Genomic DNA, 17274 nt, shown 5'->3' on the forward strand with positions numbered 1-17274 from the left:
AGGGAACAGGCTTCTCCCAGGAGACAGATCTCAACAAACAGAAGCCCTGAGATGGGGTGTTTAAGCTGTGAGATGGCAAGGATGTGAATGCTGAGCAAGAAGGGTCAAGGAAGCAGTGTCTTGGCTTTGTGGGTCTTCCCTCATCGCTGATCATGAGGCTGTGGACCCATTATATCTTCTTCTTTAGCCTATTTAGTCTCCTATTTGGTCTTATGCAAGTGCCTGCTTGCTGCCCAGAAGTCCTTGTGCAGCCCCACTGCCTCTTCTCTGGCAGGCTCCTCTGACGGAAACATCTTTTCTTTAGGGTTTTGCATGTCCCCCCCCCCTTCAGCTCTCATCTGAAATATACCTTTCTCAGTGGATCCAAAGGTAGATCCCCATCCTCAGCTATCCACCACAGCACTTCGCATTTCCTTCATAAATCTTTATATATTTTGTTAAATGTTTATTTAAGTCAAATGTCCGAAAGAACAACCACTGTAAGTATTAGTTACCCATCTCACTATAATGTTGAAATACATGACAAAAGCAGCTTATGGAAAGAAGGGCTGATTCTGGCTCACAGTTTCAGGGAAAGTCCACAGTGGAGGCTTCTGGTCACATGGCACACCCAGTCACTTCCGCAGAGAATTGATCTTTGCATCTAACTCACTTTTATTCAATGGAGGACTCCAGCCCAGGGAAGGTGTTGCCCAAGTCTTCTCGCCTCCACTAACCTAATGAAGATATCCCTCTCAGGCATGCCTAGAGGCTAACTTCATATAGATAACCCCTACAGAGACATTCCCAGAGGCGGTCCCCTAGGTGACTCTGAAACCCATCATGCTGACAGTTATGATTAACCATGGAACTCCGTGTGTTGTTCCTTCTTGTATCCCTACTGACTCAAATCAGCATCTGGTATAAGTACTTAGTAAACAATGACTGAGTACATGAAACTCAGGGCCAGAGGAGTTACCACCGCTAATAAAGCAATTACTTGCCCATCTTGACCTCAACATACCAGATGACACATCCTCCAAGGGGCTTTTGGGACCCATAGACTAACAAAAACCCCAGCACTAAATATGAGAAACCTCTTTTAGAATGACTGATCAGGATAGTCCAAGAGATTCCCAAAACAATATAAACTATTGTTCTTGGTTGCCTCCCAGAGGCTGAAGGTAAGTCCCTATTGCTGAAGACACAGAGTGCTTAGGACACAGGACTAGGATGAACTGACCTGAATCTAACTTGAATGTCTCCTTCCTGTGGTTTAGCTTCCATGGTACAAGAAAATATCAAGCAGGCTGCAAAGCGAGTAATTAATGGTTCTACCCAGCTGTGTCATCCACGAACCAAAACACTAAACAGCATGTCAAGCTCAACATAAAGGTGCAGTAAGTGGCTCTTGGTATAGGAGGTTCTTCTGTTTATGTGTTGCTTTCATTGGTTGAATAAAGAGACTGCCTTGGCCTTTTATAGGGCAGACTTAGGTAGGTGAAGTAGACAGAACTGGATGCTGGGAGGAAGAAAGCAGAGACAGGCAGACACCATGAATCTCCGGTCTGAGACAGACATAGGTTAGAATCTCTCCCGGTAAACCATGACCTCGTTTACATTATTATGTATTATGATATCGTGACATACAGATTATTAGAAATGGGTTGAGTCAAGATGTTAGTGTTGGCCAAGAAGAGGCTAGTTATAATGGGCCAGGCAGTAATTTAATTAATACAATTTCTGTGTGATTTTTTTTCGGGGGTTAAGCTAGCCGGGCGGTGCGATGTGGCCGGCAGCCCTCGTACTACAGGTTCTCACATGTTGGTGTCCAATTGAACAGACAGCCTACTCAACAGGAGGTAGATCATGCCTTGATCATGGAGACCTTGGTAACTTCCCAGGGTATGACGTCATGGATCTTAGAAGACAGTCTATTGCCAGACTAGAATAATTCCTCACATCCTCAATCTTATCCTTGCTTCTACAGATAAATGTAGTTACCACTCCCCCATCAAAGATGCTCCTCTTTATAGCCAACTGAGACCCTTCAGGAAAACACAACTGAATGTAACGCAGAGATCAACAAAACTGTAGGGATCCAGTTACATCAACAGACACTGCCTCTGTGGGTCAGGGAGCATGGCTGTAGAAGTGGGTGTAGAAGACGGTAAGAGCCAGTATACCAAGAAGTCTGCTGAAATAGCTGTCGCAGAAATAGCAGTATAAACAAGATCTGAATAATGGCAATACCAATAGCCATGCTAATGGGGAAGGGGGAAGTATCTGAGAGTCACACACACACTGTTATACAAGAAGCTTCAGCAGCTAATGACCACTGAGAGAAGGAACATTAGCTTCTCCCAGGGATGAGCTCCCTAGTTTGTTAACCATTACAAAGTACTGAGTCCTGAAATCATACACACACCACCAACAAAAATGGACCCAGCAAGTCGTACTTTTATCTTTGTGTATATGTATCTAACAATAGTAATCTGGGAAGGAGAAGCTATCAATGAAGGGAAGCATGGAAGGAGCTGGAGGGAAGGACTGGGGAGGGACTGGTGGGAGTAAAGGGAAGAGGAAAATGATGTAATTATATTTTCATTCAAATGTATAAAGATAAAGATTAAAAACTAATAAAGTGACATTCAAGGTGAAAAGAGTTGCATTGGTGTGACTGACACAAGCATGTTTTCCTTTCGTTAGTTTGTACCATTCTATGCTGAAAGTTGAAGAAACCCTTATGTGCAGCATAAGAGTCCATATTTATGAGAATAGAATACCATAACTGCCGGTTTGCACTTTCTGTGTTTATTTTGACAATGGAGACTCCTTATGTGGCCAAATTCCCTAACTGGACTAGCTGAGAACTTCTCTGAACATCTGCCTGTATTTATGTAAATATAGACCTTGACATTTGGAGATGGTTTACGCATTCTCTTTTCTCTTTTCGGTGTCTGTCTGTACCAGAAGATGCCACAGGTCTAGAGGACACAAACAGGACACTGTGTGGCCTGCATCTTCATTGAGCTTCTCAACCAGCAGTCACTTTCCCCAGCGGGAATGGATGACTGCTCTCACAGCCCAGAGCAGAAATGAGTTGCTGATATGTCAAAGCCTCACTCATGTTGTGATGGGACCTGGAGAAGGGGTTTTCAGATGGACAGCTGAGGTTACATGAGGTTCTAAGTGTTCTGGATTCCATTCTAAACATTTACACTTTATCCTTTGGAAAGGATTCTCATCGATATGATTACATTGGCTTATTAGAAGTGTCCAGCAGCTCCTATAGATTTCAGGAAAACTGGATAAGCTATCATCAAGTAGAACGACCCAGTGTGACATACAGGAGAGTACTGTGAGCATTGTCTGGACAGGAGACTAGGAAGACCATAACCAAGGCCAGGAGGTGGGAGGAATAGATTTGGAGTACTGTGAGCATTGTCTGGACAGGAGACTAGGAAGACCATAACCAAGGCCAGGAGGTGGGAGGAATAGATTTGGCTGTGGACCAGCTGATATTAAAGGGCAAAGGAAGGCAAGAAATGGACTCTTGGGACTTTTCACCTGGATCTCTAGAAAGCCAGGAAGCCCTTAAACTTCTGCTCTCAGCAAACTGTGGGTTTGTGTCTCCGTTGTTGGTCACACAGGGCACATTAGGTGGCATCAAAGATGACTCAGATCCTGAAGCAGACTGTGTTCTCTGCACTTTTCAGACAACCTTCTGGAGGACAGGTGGGCAGCTTGAAGATCTCAATTAAGCGTAGACCTAGGCGCAAAGGAAGCGTGGTCTTCAATCAATCAAAGATAATTCTCACTACTTTGTAGTAGTAATAAACTGGAGACTGGCTTCACTACTCATGAACTGTAAGATTAATTTAACCTTGATAATTAATTTAATCTGGAGAAAGACGGAACTAAAATTACCTACCCTGTAAAATTGTTAGAGTAACTTTGAAGATATACTTAAAGGGCCTAAAGTAATGTGCACCCTGCATTAAGTTCTCTGTAGAAAATTTTATTGTGATAAATGATCTTAAGAGAGCGTTTGCACAGCCCTTAAATTTATGTTTTGGTGTTTGTAATAAGATTGTGTGATCTTAAAACTTTAAGTATATAAACATAATATAACCTCAACTATAGAAGACACTGAGGAAGACTACAGCATTTTTCCAACATGCTGTAAGTTTGCGGGGTCAGGCGTGGTGGCACACACCTTTAATGCAGCACTCAGAAAAGAGAGGCAGGTGGATGACTCAGCTCCAAGGTAGCTTGGTTTATTTAGGGAGTTCCAGGTCAAGTAGGGAAGAACCTATTTAAAAATAAAATAGTCACTCTGTAAGAGCAATTATGATTCCTAAAATTTAATTCATTAATTATTGTTTCTTTCCTCCCTTTTTGTATCCTCATAGTGCTGTGTGAGCATTACCAGTTTTTACTACAGAACATTTCAGCACCACAGAAAGAAACTTTGTACTCTACCAGCCATGAATCTGCTTTCCCTATGGATTTGCCTATTCTGAACGCTTGATAGAAATAGAATTGTATAATATGTCTTTTGTATGTTTTCAGTTAACGTTTGTGAAAGATTATCATGTGCCACTACTTTATTTCTTTTCATGGTCAAATAATATTCCATTCCATTGGTATACTCTGCTTTGTTTATTCCTTCATCACTTTGAGGTTCATTTGGGCTGTTGCTGCTCTCGGGCACCATTATCAACATTATTGTCAACTGTATGGTTGCGTGTTTGATAGTCCACTGAGTCCAGACAGAGACTAGAACAGCTGTGCCCCATGAAAACTCTGTAGTAACATTTTGAAAAACCTCCAAGCTGTTTTCCAAAGTGGCTGCAGTATTTATAATTTCACGAATAATGTCTGAGGATGCAAAGTTCAATTGATCTGGATTTCTTCCTCTTCTTCCTCTTTTTCCTCCTCCACCTCCTTTCCCTCCCCCGTCTTGACAAGGACTTTCTTATTCTGTAATTCAGGCTGGCCTCAAACTCATGGCACCCATCTTGTCTTAGCCTCTTTAGTACTGTAGATTGCAGGCATGAGCCATCATACTAATAAACACACACACACACACGAAATATCTGCCTCTCTCTGTGTCTGTCTATCTATCTGTCTATCTATCTATCTATCTATCTATCTATCTATCTATCTATCTATCTATCTACCTACCTACCTACCTACCTATCTATGCCACCCCAGTATGTGAAGTGGTATCTTACTACAGAGTTGCTGCTCTTTGGGTGAAGAAAGTGTTACATTAAGTTTATTTTATTTTTAATCATGTGTGTGTGTGTGAGTGTGTGTGTGTGTGTGTGCTGTGTGTACCTGAGCACAGGTACCTGCAGAGGCCAAGAGAGGGCACCATATCCTGTGGAGCTGGAATTACAGGCAGTTTATGAACCACTTGACTTGGGTCATCCGGAGGGGCCATGCATGTTCTTAGTTGTGGAGCCACCTCTCTAGACCCCAAATGCTACAGTTTTAATGTAAAAAACATTTTTAAAAATAGTTTTAAACATATAACTAGTGCACGATTTTCAGTTCTAGTGCCATCTCCAGTTGTTTGAAATACTCCTTGAAACTGCATGATCCAAACAGAAAACTCTGTGATGTGGGAGGCGCTGGATATGTTTGTAAGTATTTTAGTGGTGCCAACATTCTAGTGTGGGCCTATGAGATATTGGCCTTTAGTCAAGTGGTTCTTCAGTATTTAAGTGTAAATTAACCATCCACAGTATCACTTAAATGGATTGGAAGGCTAAGTGGATTGAGACTAAGACAAAATGGTTTCTCAAAAAGGCATGAAGACCTTAGCTGCTTTATGAAGTGCTGGGCCCTGCCTTGCTAAGTGAAGCAGCACTCAGAAGGCTGGTTCTATTTACAACACTTTCTAAGTAGACTGAGACAGTTTTATTGCGAGCAATCAGACTTTTTATATCTGTATCAGAAACAGAATATAAGGCCAATTGCAAGAATCAATATAGTTGTGGTAGCCAGGAAGCAGTGAAGTGTGCAAGTCATACAGGGGACACAAGATTAATGTCTAAGTCCTGTCAAGTCTTCGTGCTTCCTTGACTATTTAGGGACCAGACAAAGAAACACAAAGAGGCCTGAACACTTCACTGCCTGAGGGAATCTGTCTCTTGGGAACTGGAAGGCACATTGTGCCCCAGGAGCCATGGACTCTCACCTGAAAAATCTATGACATATGCCTCTCAAGGCAGGTAGAGTGAGCCGACTCCATTGTTCCCTACAAAACAGCATATCTGAGGGGTCCTATTGTTGGTGTACAGTCTCAACATCTTTCTCCAGGCTCCTGAACTTGCTGTCTTGTTGGCCAGACAGAAAAAGGACTCCAAAGGGCCCAGCTTGCATAAAAGGGCTGTTGAGAATTCAGTTGTTACTGTTCAGCCAGTGAGAGTAAGCTCACCTTTCAGAATTCAGCTGTTGGTGCCAACAGCTTGATTGCTATGCACTCTGTTTAAGTCATAGAGATGAATTTCATTGACTTTCTGGAATGGAGCTAGGGCCCTGTGAATTCTGGGTAAGCACTCTGCGATCCAGGTATATCCCAGCTTTCTATTTCTGATGCCATCTCATTATCCACATGCTTATGCTTGCAGTGGAATCATATTGCAGAAACACGTAGATTTGTCTAAATCTCCAGAAACCAACATTTATGAAATACAGCTCAGTGTGTGTTAGTGTTCTGTTACTGTGGCATACTTGAGAAAATTAGTCTAGGTGGTGGATAGTCTATCTTGGGTAATGGTTTTTGAGATCATGTCTGAAATAGGTTGGCCCCATTACCTTGGACATATGGCAGCAAGTTCTGGAAGCACAAGGTAGAACAGAAAATTACCCATCTTATGGCGAAGATATCAAAAAGAGAAACAAAGGAGGGAACAAGAGTTATACAGTCCCCTTTAGAGTCATGCTCCCTGGTGCAGGAGAATTGCCTGTATTCTGTCAATCATGTTTTAAATAAACGCTGATTGGCCAGGCAGGAAGAATAGGTGGGACAACCAGACAGGAAGTAAAGTAGGGCAATGAAAACAGGAGAATGCTGGGAAGGAGGAAGCCCATTCCTCCCCAGTCCTGTCCAAACACCGAAGAAGCAGGATGTGACCTGCCTCACTGAAAAAGGTACCGAGCCATGTGGCTAACATAGGCTAGAATAATGGGCTAACATAAGTTATAAGAGCTAATATGAAGGCTGAGCTAATGGGACAATCAGTTTATCATTAATATAGACCCTCTGTGTGATTTTCTTTGGAACCTAATGACTATGGGAAACCAGGCAGGACAGAAACCCAAAAAAGCAGGCCCTCATGTTACAGCTCCCAACTCCTCAAAGGCCTTCACTACACTATTTCCTTTCTAAGGACTCCAACACTTCCTCATAGAGCCACATAGGGACCAGGCCTCCAATACAGTGGTCTTGGAGGAACACTAGGATCTGATCTCTAGCAGCCTCAAAATACATTTTATACATACCACCTACATAGGCACTGGTGTACAACCTCATATTTCTAGCCGTGATGACAATGGCCTTGTAAAGGATGGTTTTCATTGAACTCTTTTTAATGGGAAATACCATCACTATGTTAGTTAATAAGTGTTTATTAAAATGAAGGTGATAGCCAAGGATATTGTTTAGTTGAAATGATTTTTACTCCTCAGTTCATTTGGCTTAATTTCACTTGGATTAATTTGATGACCCATGATCACTTAAATCCCAGCAATGGTAAGCTTATTCCTGTGCTTAGCAGCAACATTGAAGATGTCTTCCATATGTGAACCATGCAAAGAGCTTTACAGCATCAATGTTCAGATCATAAGTTCAACAGCTTCTACTGACTGGCAATTCTTTAGGCAAATTTTAGAAATCAGGCCATGTCAAAAGTTGTGGTGGCATCTTTTAAATGTTTAAATCAAGGTAGTAATGATTGTAAGTAAATCATCAGCTTTAACCTTATGTCATTCAATGTAATTATACTTTAAAATCTACATTTATTTGTAATATTTTACCTGTGGATATGAAAGCCTTCTCAATTTCTATTGAAATGATGATGGTTTTATGTGTAAGTAAAATGAGCCATGCTGAAATCATTGTTTTACAAAGGTTTATCTAAATGAGGATGGATGTAAGAACAATGTCTTTTTTCCCTATCAGGAAAGCCTAATAATACTTGAAGAGATGTTAAGTCACAAACTAATAATCCAATTAAGACCTCAAGTAAACCATGCCCCTAATGGTTTATTTTATTATGTCTTACAAGTACTTTTGATAACCGTTATTAGTTTCTATATTTAAATGGCTACTGCCACAGAAACTTCACAATATAACTATTGGATTTAGCCTTCTCGTGGTTATAAATCTGATGAAAATGATAAACCTGTGGCTCTAGGAAGAGGCACGTGTATGTATCTAATTCTACATAAAGCTCTAGGAATATATACCTCTTTAGAACGCCTGTTTAATTACAAAACAAAACAAAAGCCCCGTTCATTGTAGCTAAGCAAACTTTCCTATGCTTTAAAAAGTGTCCATAAATCATTGTTTTTATATTTTACTTTGCAGGGTCTCATGTAACCCAGTGAGTCCATGAACTTGCTATGTAATAGAGTGACCGTGAATTTCTAATCTTCCTGTCTTCTTTTCCCAAGGGCTAGGAGTGTAGGGGTGTGCACAACCCATAGTTACGAAGTGCTGGGGTGCTATGGGCGCTCCTTCTGCTCCTTCAGCCAATAGCCTTTAAGAGACCATCCCACTTGGGCATGGTCTCTTAAAGTGTAAATGCAGCTCTAAAGTGTGCACTCTTTCTTGCTTCTGGCTGCTAGACTCTGTTCCTGTTTCCCATTCATGCAGAGGACTGTTCTCTAGGACAGTGGATATGTAAGTTTCCTCTAAATAAATAACTCTTTATTATTCATAATTCTGAACTAGTGTGGGATTATTTTGTGACTTCTGCCTTCACTGGGGAATCAAACTTATGGCTTCACATATCAGAGCAAACTATCAAATATTACATTCTGACCCCATAAATTATTTTCATAAGCATTCTTGGATCTTGACATTCAGACACATTAATTCATACCAAGAAGTTGCAACTACATAAATAGCTTGCTTATGCTATGTCTTCAGAAAATTTGCTTACAAATCTAGCCTATGATATGCTGGGTTCATTATCAGTCACCAATACAAGCATTATTACTGTTTTTTTTGTTTGTTTATTATTTGGGCAGGGTTTCTCTGTGAAGCCCTGGACATTCTGGAACTCATTCAGTAGACCAGGTGAGCCTTGAACTCAAAGATTCTCCTGCCTTTATGAATGCTAGGATTAAAGGTGTGTGCCACTATCGCTTGGAATAATTATTGTTTATAAAGCAAGGACAGTGACATACAGCATTATCTATTGTTATATTATTACTATATAAATATTACCCTTTCCTTTAGGCTTATTTAATTACATTTATTAAAAATCAAGCTATAAGTACAGAGAGACAAACCATAAGCTATAATATATATGTATTTCGCTATATATATAAACTATGGATCTATTTATACTCATAATTGGCAGGAAATATTTGAGGTTTTTGTATGTATGTGTGTAGATGTGTATACTTGTGTATGTGTATATATGTGTACACATGTGTATTCATGTATGTATTCGTATATGTGTGTGTGTCTGTGTGCCTGTATATGTTTGTGTGTCTCTGTGTGTGTATGTATTCATGTGTGTGTATAGGCTAGAAGGTGATGTCAGGTCCTTCCTCAAATACTCTCCATCGTAATATTGAGACAGAGTCTCTTTCTGAATGTGGAGCTCATTGATTTGACTAGAGTGGCTGGTGAAAGAGGAAACTATCTGTCTCAACTCTTCTCCCTTCATACTGGCATTACCAACTTTTACAGGCGTGTTGGGGATCCATACTTAGGTCCCTGTATTTGTGTGCCTGGCACTTTACCAATAGAGCCATCGCTCTGGCTCCTGAAAAAGTTTCAGTTTGAATGAGTTGAAGGGATTGGCATGTATAATGGCTACCCTCACTGTATTATGGGAAACATAGCAAAGAAAATAGTTGTTTCAGAGTCCAAGAAATTATCCCCCAAAGCCAGGACCAGAATATTGTCTGTGGGCACAGAGATGATGCAGATTAGGAGGAGATGTGGAGACTAGAATCAAGAGCGGGCACACAAAGACCAGGTCCACAATGTTGTCTGTAGTCACAGAGAGAAGGCAGATTGGAAAGAGAAGTAGAGACTGGAATCCTCAGTGGGCACAGGTATGCAGCTCTGAATGTGACTGCATCTAGAATACACAGTTGTCTCTTCGTGCTATTCGCTGCTTCTCCATTCTCAAGATCTGTCAGTTACATCACACTAGAACACTCACTCCTCTGGGATGCAATAGTCCACTGGTAATAGACGACTCAAACCAAACACATCTGCATTCCAGAGTCTGGTTTTCTTCTCTATTGATGAAGGATGGAAACTGGATGCCTAATAGCTGACTCTGAGGCTGGCCTTCCACAGCCCAGGGAAATTACTCAGAGATATGCTTTCTCCCCAGGCAGCCGGGGCTACCAGCCTTCGTAACAGAACGGTTGACACTGACTCCATATTCTGACCAAAGGCTTCCCCCACAGAAGACTGCTGACCTATTCCAGGTCCAGGAGTAAGGCAGGCAAGAAACACAGGAGTCATTCCCATAAATTCAGCTCTCTACTGTGATGTCTCTAGCATTTTCACAAACATCAAGTTACCTGATCTGAACACAGGAAATATTCAGCCAGATTAATTTTTTTTCTTTTTCTCCTCTCTACGGAAGATGAAACAGGTACAGGCAATGATATGGATTCAACATAAAATGCGGATGTGTTCTAAGACCTCTTGTGCTCCATGTTTGGAAAGTACAGTCACTGGTGTGAATCTGAAACTGTGTAGATAGCAATCTGCAGGGGACAGCCAGGACAGTTCTGTCTCTGGCTCATATTCTTATGTCTGCTCAGAAAGGTGACAGGTGAGACTTTCCCATCATTTCCGGATATAGAGTGATTTTTCTGGAAGGCAAAATGTTGTTTTATGAATGCTTGCTGGTTTTTGTGTTTTCATTTGATTTCATTTGGAAAGGTTTAAAGTATAGAAAGTGCAATTTATTCTATTCCACTAGAGGGAACCAGAGGGACTACACATCGCAGCCAACAAGATTTGTCACAGAGAAGTTCCCAGGGTTCTTAAAGTGGGTTGACCTCCAGAAATGCAAGAGAGTATTTTTTGCTTTATAACTTTATTCTCATTAAATGTTAACTATTTTTAGAGACATTTTACATTTATGGAAAAAAATTAACAGGAAGAATTGTAAAAATACTTACACTTCTAGGTGATCCTGGTCTGTAAAACCCACAGCTTTGAAGATAAAGCCTACCAGGGGCTGGGGGAACTCACTATTGTAAACATTGGTGAAATCTTTGCTTCTTGCTAAAAACCCACCCTGCCAGGTAAGTGGGAAGCCCAACAAGAATTGAAGCGACTGAACATTTTAACTTCACAAAGCAGGATGTGAGAGCAGATGCTCACTGGTTTAGCGTAACCAGGAACACCTGGAGATTGCCAGTATTTGGAATATGAGTCATGTGTTTTTCCAATTGAGCAACCCCAACTATTAAATCGAATCCATGTGATTTACTCAGACAGAGGAAAATCCAAAACTATCTTTTGAGGAACTCTTCCGGCTCCAAAAATGAGATGTCAGGGAGCTCCTAAATCAGAAAACGGGGTGTTATTTCTGAAACAAGCCTTTCCCAAAAGATCCAGTGAGTTCTGTAATACTTATGCAGGGAACCAAAATAGATGCCCTCAATCCAGCTGCCATTGACACAGATGTTCCCCTCGTGTCAGCTACATCTGGCAAACTGGCCCAGAGACAAGTCGTGGGATTACATGAAGAAAAGAGGCCACAGGGTTGTCACATGGGAAGACTCAACATAGTCAGTTCCTATAAAAGGCACACAAATAGAGATAATGATTTATAAGAAAGTTTGTTTGATAATAAAAATTTCTTAAGAATATATATGTTATATACAAAATAAATAATGAATAAATATATGTGTATGTGTACTATCCAGTTTAAAAAAAATCTAGCTCTTAGCATTGGACTATCTCCATGTATAAAACTTGGAGCATTGTGGGGGGTCCCCTTTCCCCTGTTGGCCCCCAGGACAAGAGGGCAAGAGGCAGTATCTGCAACAGAAAGTTTTGTATTGTACTTAGCCCATGAGCATGGACAGAGACAGCTCTCCAGGAGACAGACTCGGTGAATCAGCTCCAGGGTATAAGAACCTGAGGGCAAACCCTAATTTGCATTAAGTGGTACACTCCTCTTACAGTACTTTGCATATGACAGTAGGGGTCTATCAACATGGCTAGAGCATTCACCTAATTATCATGTGGGTCATCAGAGGAAGAGCATTTGCAGGTAACTGTGTCAAGGGTCACCCTGGAGATAATTCAGGCATTGTGGGTCTAGAGACATTCTAGACAGAAAAGGGTGGGTAGAGAGCAGGAAAGGTTGCTGGGGATGGGGAAGTTTCCATATTATGAAGCTTAGAGAAAGCTGGCAGGCTATGGTAGACTGCCACCTCTACCTGCCAGCACCATAGAAACTTATGAACGTATTTGCTTAAACAAATACCAAATAATTCAGATCTACGATATAAACCTGTCTTTGAAAGAGGTCTCTGAACCCATGGCTTGAATGTGGATGGATGGATTGATAAGGTTGTGTGAAGGTAGCCACAGAGGTTGGACTGGCACAGCCGCAAGCCATTGGGTACCAATGACGGTTGCCTCTCACCAGAAGCTGGAGGATGAATGGGATCTGTTAGCTGCAAAACTATGCAGGTCCCTTTGTGAGTGGATTCTTAGACTGATGCAACTTTGAAGTGTCTTTTCTTTTACCCAGCTAAAACTTCTTAGAAAAAGCTTAACATGCCTAGAGGTGTTCCTGTCTACTATCTTTATAATAAAACTCTATCTTAACATGCCTAGAGGTGTTCCTGTCTACTATCTTTATAATAAAACTCTATCTTAACATGCTTAGAGGTGTTCCTGTCTACTATCTTTATAATAAAACTCTATCCTCAGATGCAGTACTATTAGTCTTCATTGTGGTGAAGTCTGGACATATCCAAATGGGTTCTTGTTCATGAGATATCCTTTCATGGACTCCACAGACTTGTTTTAAGCCTGCCTTCAAGTGCAAGTTGATGTGGGATGCCCTTCTGTATACTGTGAATATGTTTTATTACCATTGGTTAATAAAGAAGCTAATTTGGCCAGTAGCCAGGCAGAGTAAAGTCAGGTAGAAAATCCAAGCAAAGATACAAGAAGAAAGAAGGCAGAGTCTGGGAGACACCAACAGCCACCAGGGAAGCAAAATGTGAGGTAACAAGCCAGGAGCTTTGTGGTAAAATATAGAATAATAGAAATGGGCTAATTTAACTTGTAAGAATTAGTTAGTAATAAACCTGAGCTAATAAGCCAAAAAGTTTGTAATTAATATTAAGCCTCAGCATTCATGAACTGCTGGGTGGGACCAGGTGGGAAGAGAAACCTCCAGTTACAGATAACACCAATACAGTGCACATATATCCATATAAAGTCTAAAAAAAGCTTTTTAAAAAAGAGAGTTTCTAAACCCACAACACCAGGAGTCAAGTGCAGCTTCTTGGTAGCTACATATTTTCAGATAGGCTCTGTTGGCTTCGAGCAGATGCGTGGCTCCTTTAAGAGATGGCTTCCTGGTTTGTGCTTGTCAAATAGATGTGTTGCTAGAGAGCACCTGAATGGAGTTTGTGGGCAGCATGGACTCGCCTTATCCTTAGAATTGGGGTGGTGAGCATAGCTCCCAGAGCTGGTTGGTGAACAGACCTCCACCATGTTGGAAAGTCAAAGCCTTGGCTTTAGTCCTAGCCATACCTGCTTAGCATTTTAAAAACTTTCCCGATCAAATAATTACAGATTATAGATGCATAATGAAGACAGATTCAGACAAAAAGGCCTCTAAACAGGTCATAATGTGTTTGATAAATATGGATAGACATGGGGGAGAGAGGATAAAGGATCGACTAATAGATTAAAATAATCATCTAAAGATAGTAAATGAAGTTCTTAAAAAAAGAATAATAAAATTATAATAAGCCATGTAAAATGGAAAATATACAGAGACTCTGAATGATGTATACTACTGTATTTTCTTTGAATTTTTGACTATTAATGAGCTAACTGCAGAGAGACATTTCATTATGGGGGCTGGTGAGCTAAATCAATATAAGGGTATCTTGAATTCAAAATTTGGGTTTAAGGATATGTTGCTATGGAAAAGACATTCTGCTTTTGTTTCCACGGAAGATGAGAATCTGTGGATTCCTTCTGTGCTAATACAGTTTGATTAAGACCCCCCGGAGAGTTCTCCATGGGAGCAATTGCCCAGGTGATCCAATATCCAGAACAGCTTAAAGGCAACCAAATGAGACTATGCAGCCTCACAGACCACTACAGCCAAGATTTAACCATAACCCTAATCAGGTTCCCCATAAAATTACCAGCACTCCCAATCAGTAGAAAGTAGTATAGAAAACTATGCTCAAATTCCCAAAGCATTGTTTATAAATGTTTATTTTCATTTAAAGGGGTTGGTTATAAATAATTAATGATCATAGTCAATCTCTTTCTACAGAAAAAAGGGAGATATGATATAGAAATAAATACTTTACTTTGTTATGGCTTTTGGTTTATTGATTTAAATTTAAGGTCAATTTTGTTATACTATATGTATATTTCTACTCTTGTTTGAGGTGTTATGCTTAAACAGTTCATTTGAAAATGTAATGTATAGTTAAGAAATCAAATGAATAGTCATCTATAATAGTCAAGCTTATAGATATGTTAGTTAGGTTTTCCAGATATGCAAAGATATATTTCAGATGGATAAGTAATCTCCAAACACCTCAAAGAACTACAGAATATGGCCTTTAAAATGTATTAAGAACTTAGACTTTTCTCAACAGTAAAAGACGTCTGCTCTTGGCAGTACCAATTGCTTAAAGAGAATGATAGACATTGAAGAAGTTCATTATGGCGTTTGCTTTTAATGTAGGGTTCCTGTTTCACATGGAAGAGACTGCCAGACATTCTGCAGGACACAGAAGAAAGCAACTGAAAATTTTGCCAAAATAGGTGGGACAGATTTTCAGATTTCCTTTTTCACTAAGAAATCTGCCAGACACTCTAGGTCTATAGGCTGAAGATGGGTGCCCCAATATTACAGAAGAACTTTGGGTGACTGTCCAGGCAGCCAGATGCTTTTGTCATTTCTAGAGTTTTCGAAGTTGCTTATAATGTATTTCCTGTTAACTTAGATAATATTATATTCTTCTGGGGTCTTTGATGAAGTTGAACACTAGATAGTTATAATTTTCCTTAATTAAGATAAAGGATAAATTAGATATAAAACTTAAGATTTACAAAGACATAATAGATGATAGAATATTTTTTAATTTTGTCAAATACAAATAAATTAAATATAATTATAATTTTTGTTTGATATCTGTTTTGTTATATGTAATTTTACAATGTTAAAGTTAAAACCTTCCTTTTTAGTTAGACAGGTGTATGTATACAAATCAAGACAACTTTAAGATACCATCTTACACCTTTCAGAATGGCTAAAATCAAAAACACCAATGATAGCCTTTGCTGGAGAGGTTGTGGAGAAAGGGGTACACTCATCCATTGCTGGCGGGAATGCAAACTTGTGCAACCACTTTGGAAAGCAGTGTGGCGGTTTCTCAGGAAATTCGGGATCAACCTACCCCTGGACCCAGCAATACCACTCTTGGGAATATACCCAAGAGAGGCCCTATCATACAACAAAAGTATATGCTCAACTATGTTCATAGCAGCATTGTTTGTAATAGCCAGAACCTGGAAACAACCTAGATGCCCTTCAATGGAAGAATGGATGAAGAAAGTATGGAATATATACATATTAGAGTATTACTCAGCAGTAAAAAACAAGGACTTCTTGAATTTTGCATACAAATGGATGGATATTCTTCTTAAAGAAACAATAAGTAAGCAAAACTCAAAGCAATGTTCTTCTCTCTCCAGAGTCCATGTCTACCTCATAGGATGGAAAAATCTCATGCTATGAGTTGATATTTCTTGATACCAGTGTATTTTGTAAATCAAAGACAGAATGGAGTGCCTAGTGCACTTACTTTACTAAAGACTGACGTAAAGATTCAGATCTAGTCAGACTTAAAGAACTTACACCAAAAGGTTATTCGAAATCAATCAAGTCAAACAATAATTTTAAAAATGTTGTAGGAAGCAGAAAAAAAACCTGACATCTTGAAATTTGCAGGCAAATGGATGGAGCTAGCAAACATCATTTTGAGTGAGGAAACCCAGACCCAGAAAGACAGTTATCAAATGTACTCACTCACAAGTGGTTTTTAAACATAAAACGAAGAAAACCAGCCTACAAATCACAATCCCAGAGAACCTAGACAACAATGAGGACACTAAGAGAGACATACATGGATCTAATCTACATGGGAAGTAGAAAAAGACAAGATCTTCTGAGTAAATTGGGAGCATGGGGACCTTGGGAGAGGGTTGAAGGGGAGCATAGAGGCAGGGAGGGGAGCAGAGAAAAATGTAGAGCTCAATAAAAATCAATAAAAAATGTTGTAAAAAAAAACAACCCAAAATGTTGTAAGGGCCAGAAGGTTCAACAGACCCTGCTAAATGAGAAAAGCAGGCTGCCCCTTCAAGCTTTTGTCTGAAGAATGCTATCAGATTTATAGGAATCAGCATTCTTCCTTACTCCTTCTTCAAAGGTTTGATTGCAATTTGTGGCAACCTCTTCAATAGCCCAATCTATTGGGTCCTAAAATGCAATTCTGTAGGGTGCTTTGTGCTAGAATGCATTTTACGAGATAAAACAGTAGAGTGTTTGAAGATGAGGCAAGGAGGGTGTGCTAGACAGTTTTCGTCAACTTGACACAAACTAGAGTCATCTGGGAAGAGGAAACGGGATTTTCTTCATCAGAATGGTCTGTAGGCAATTTGGTGGAATGTTTTATTGATTAGTGACTGATTCATGGATGGCTCACCCCACTGTGGGTGGTGCCATCACCAGCAGGTGGCACTGAGTTTTATAAGAAAGGAAACTGCCCAAGACTTGGGGAGTAGAGTTCCTC

The sequence above is a fragment of the Microtus pennsylvanicus genome, chromosome 1 (assembly GCF_037038515.1).
Source record: "Microtus pennsylvanicus isolate mMicPen1 chromosome 1, mMicPen1.hap1, whole genome shotgun sequence".
NCBI classification, from domain to species: Eukaryota; Metazoa; Chordata; class Mammalia; order Rodentia; family Cricetidae; genus Microtus; species Microtus pennsylvanicus.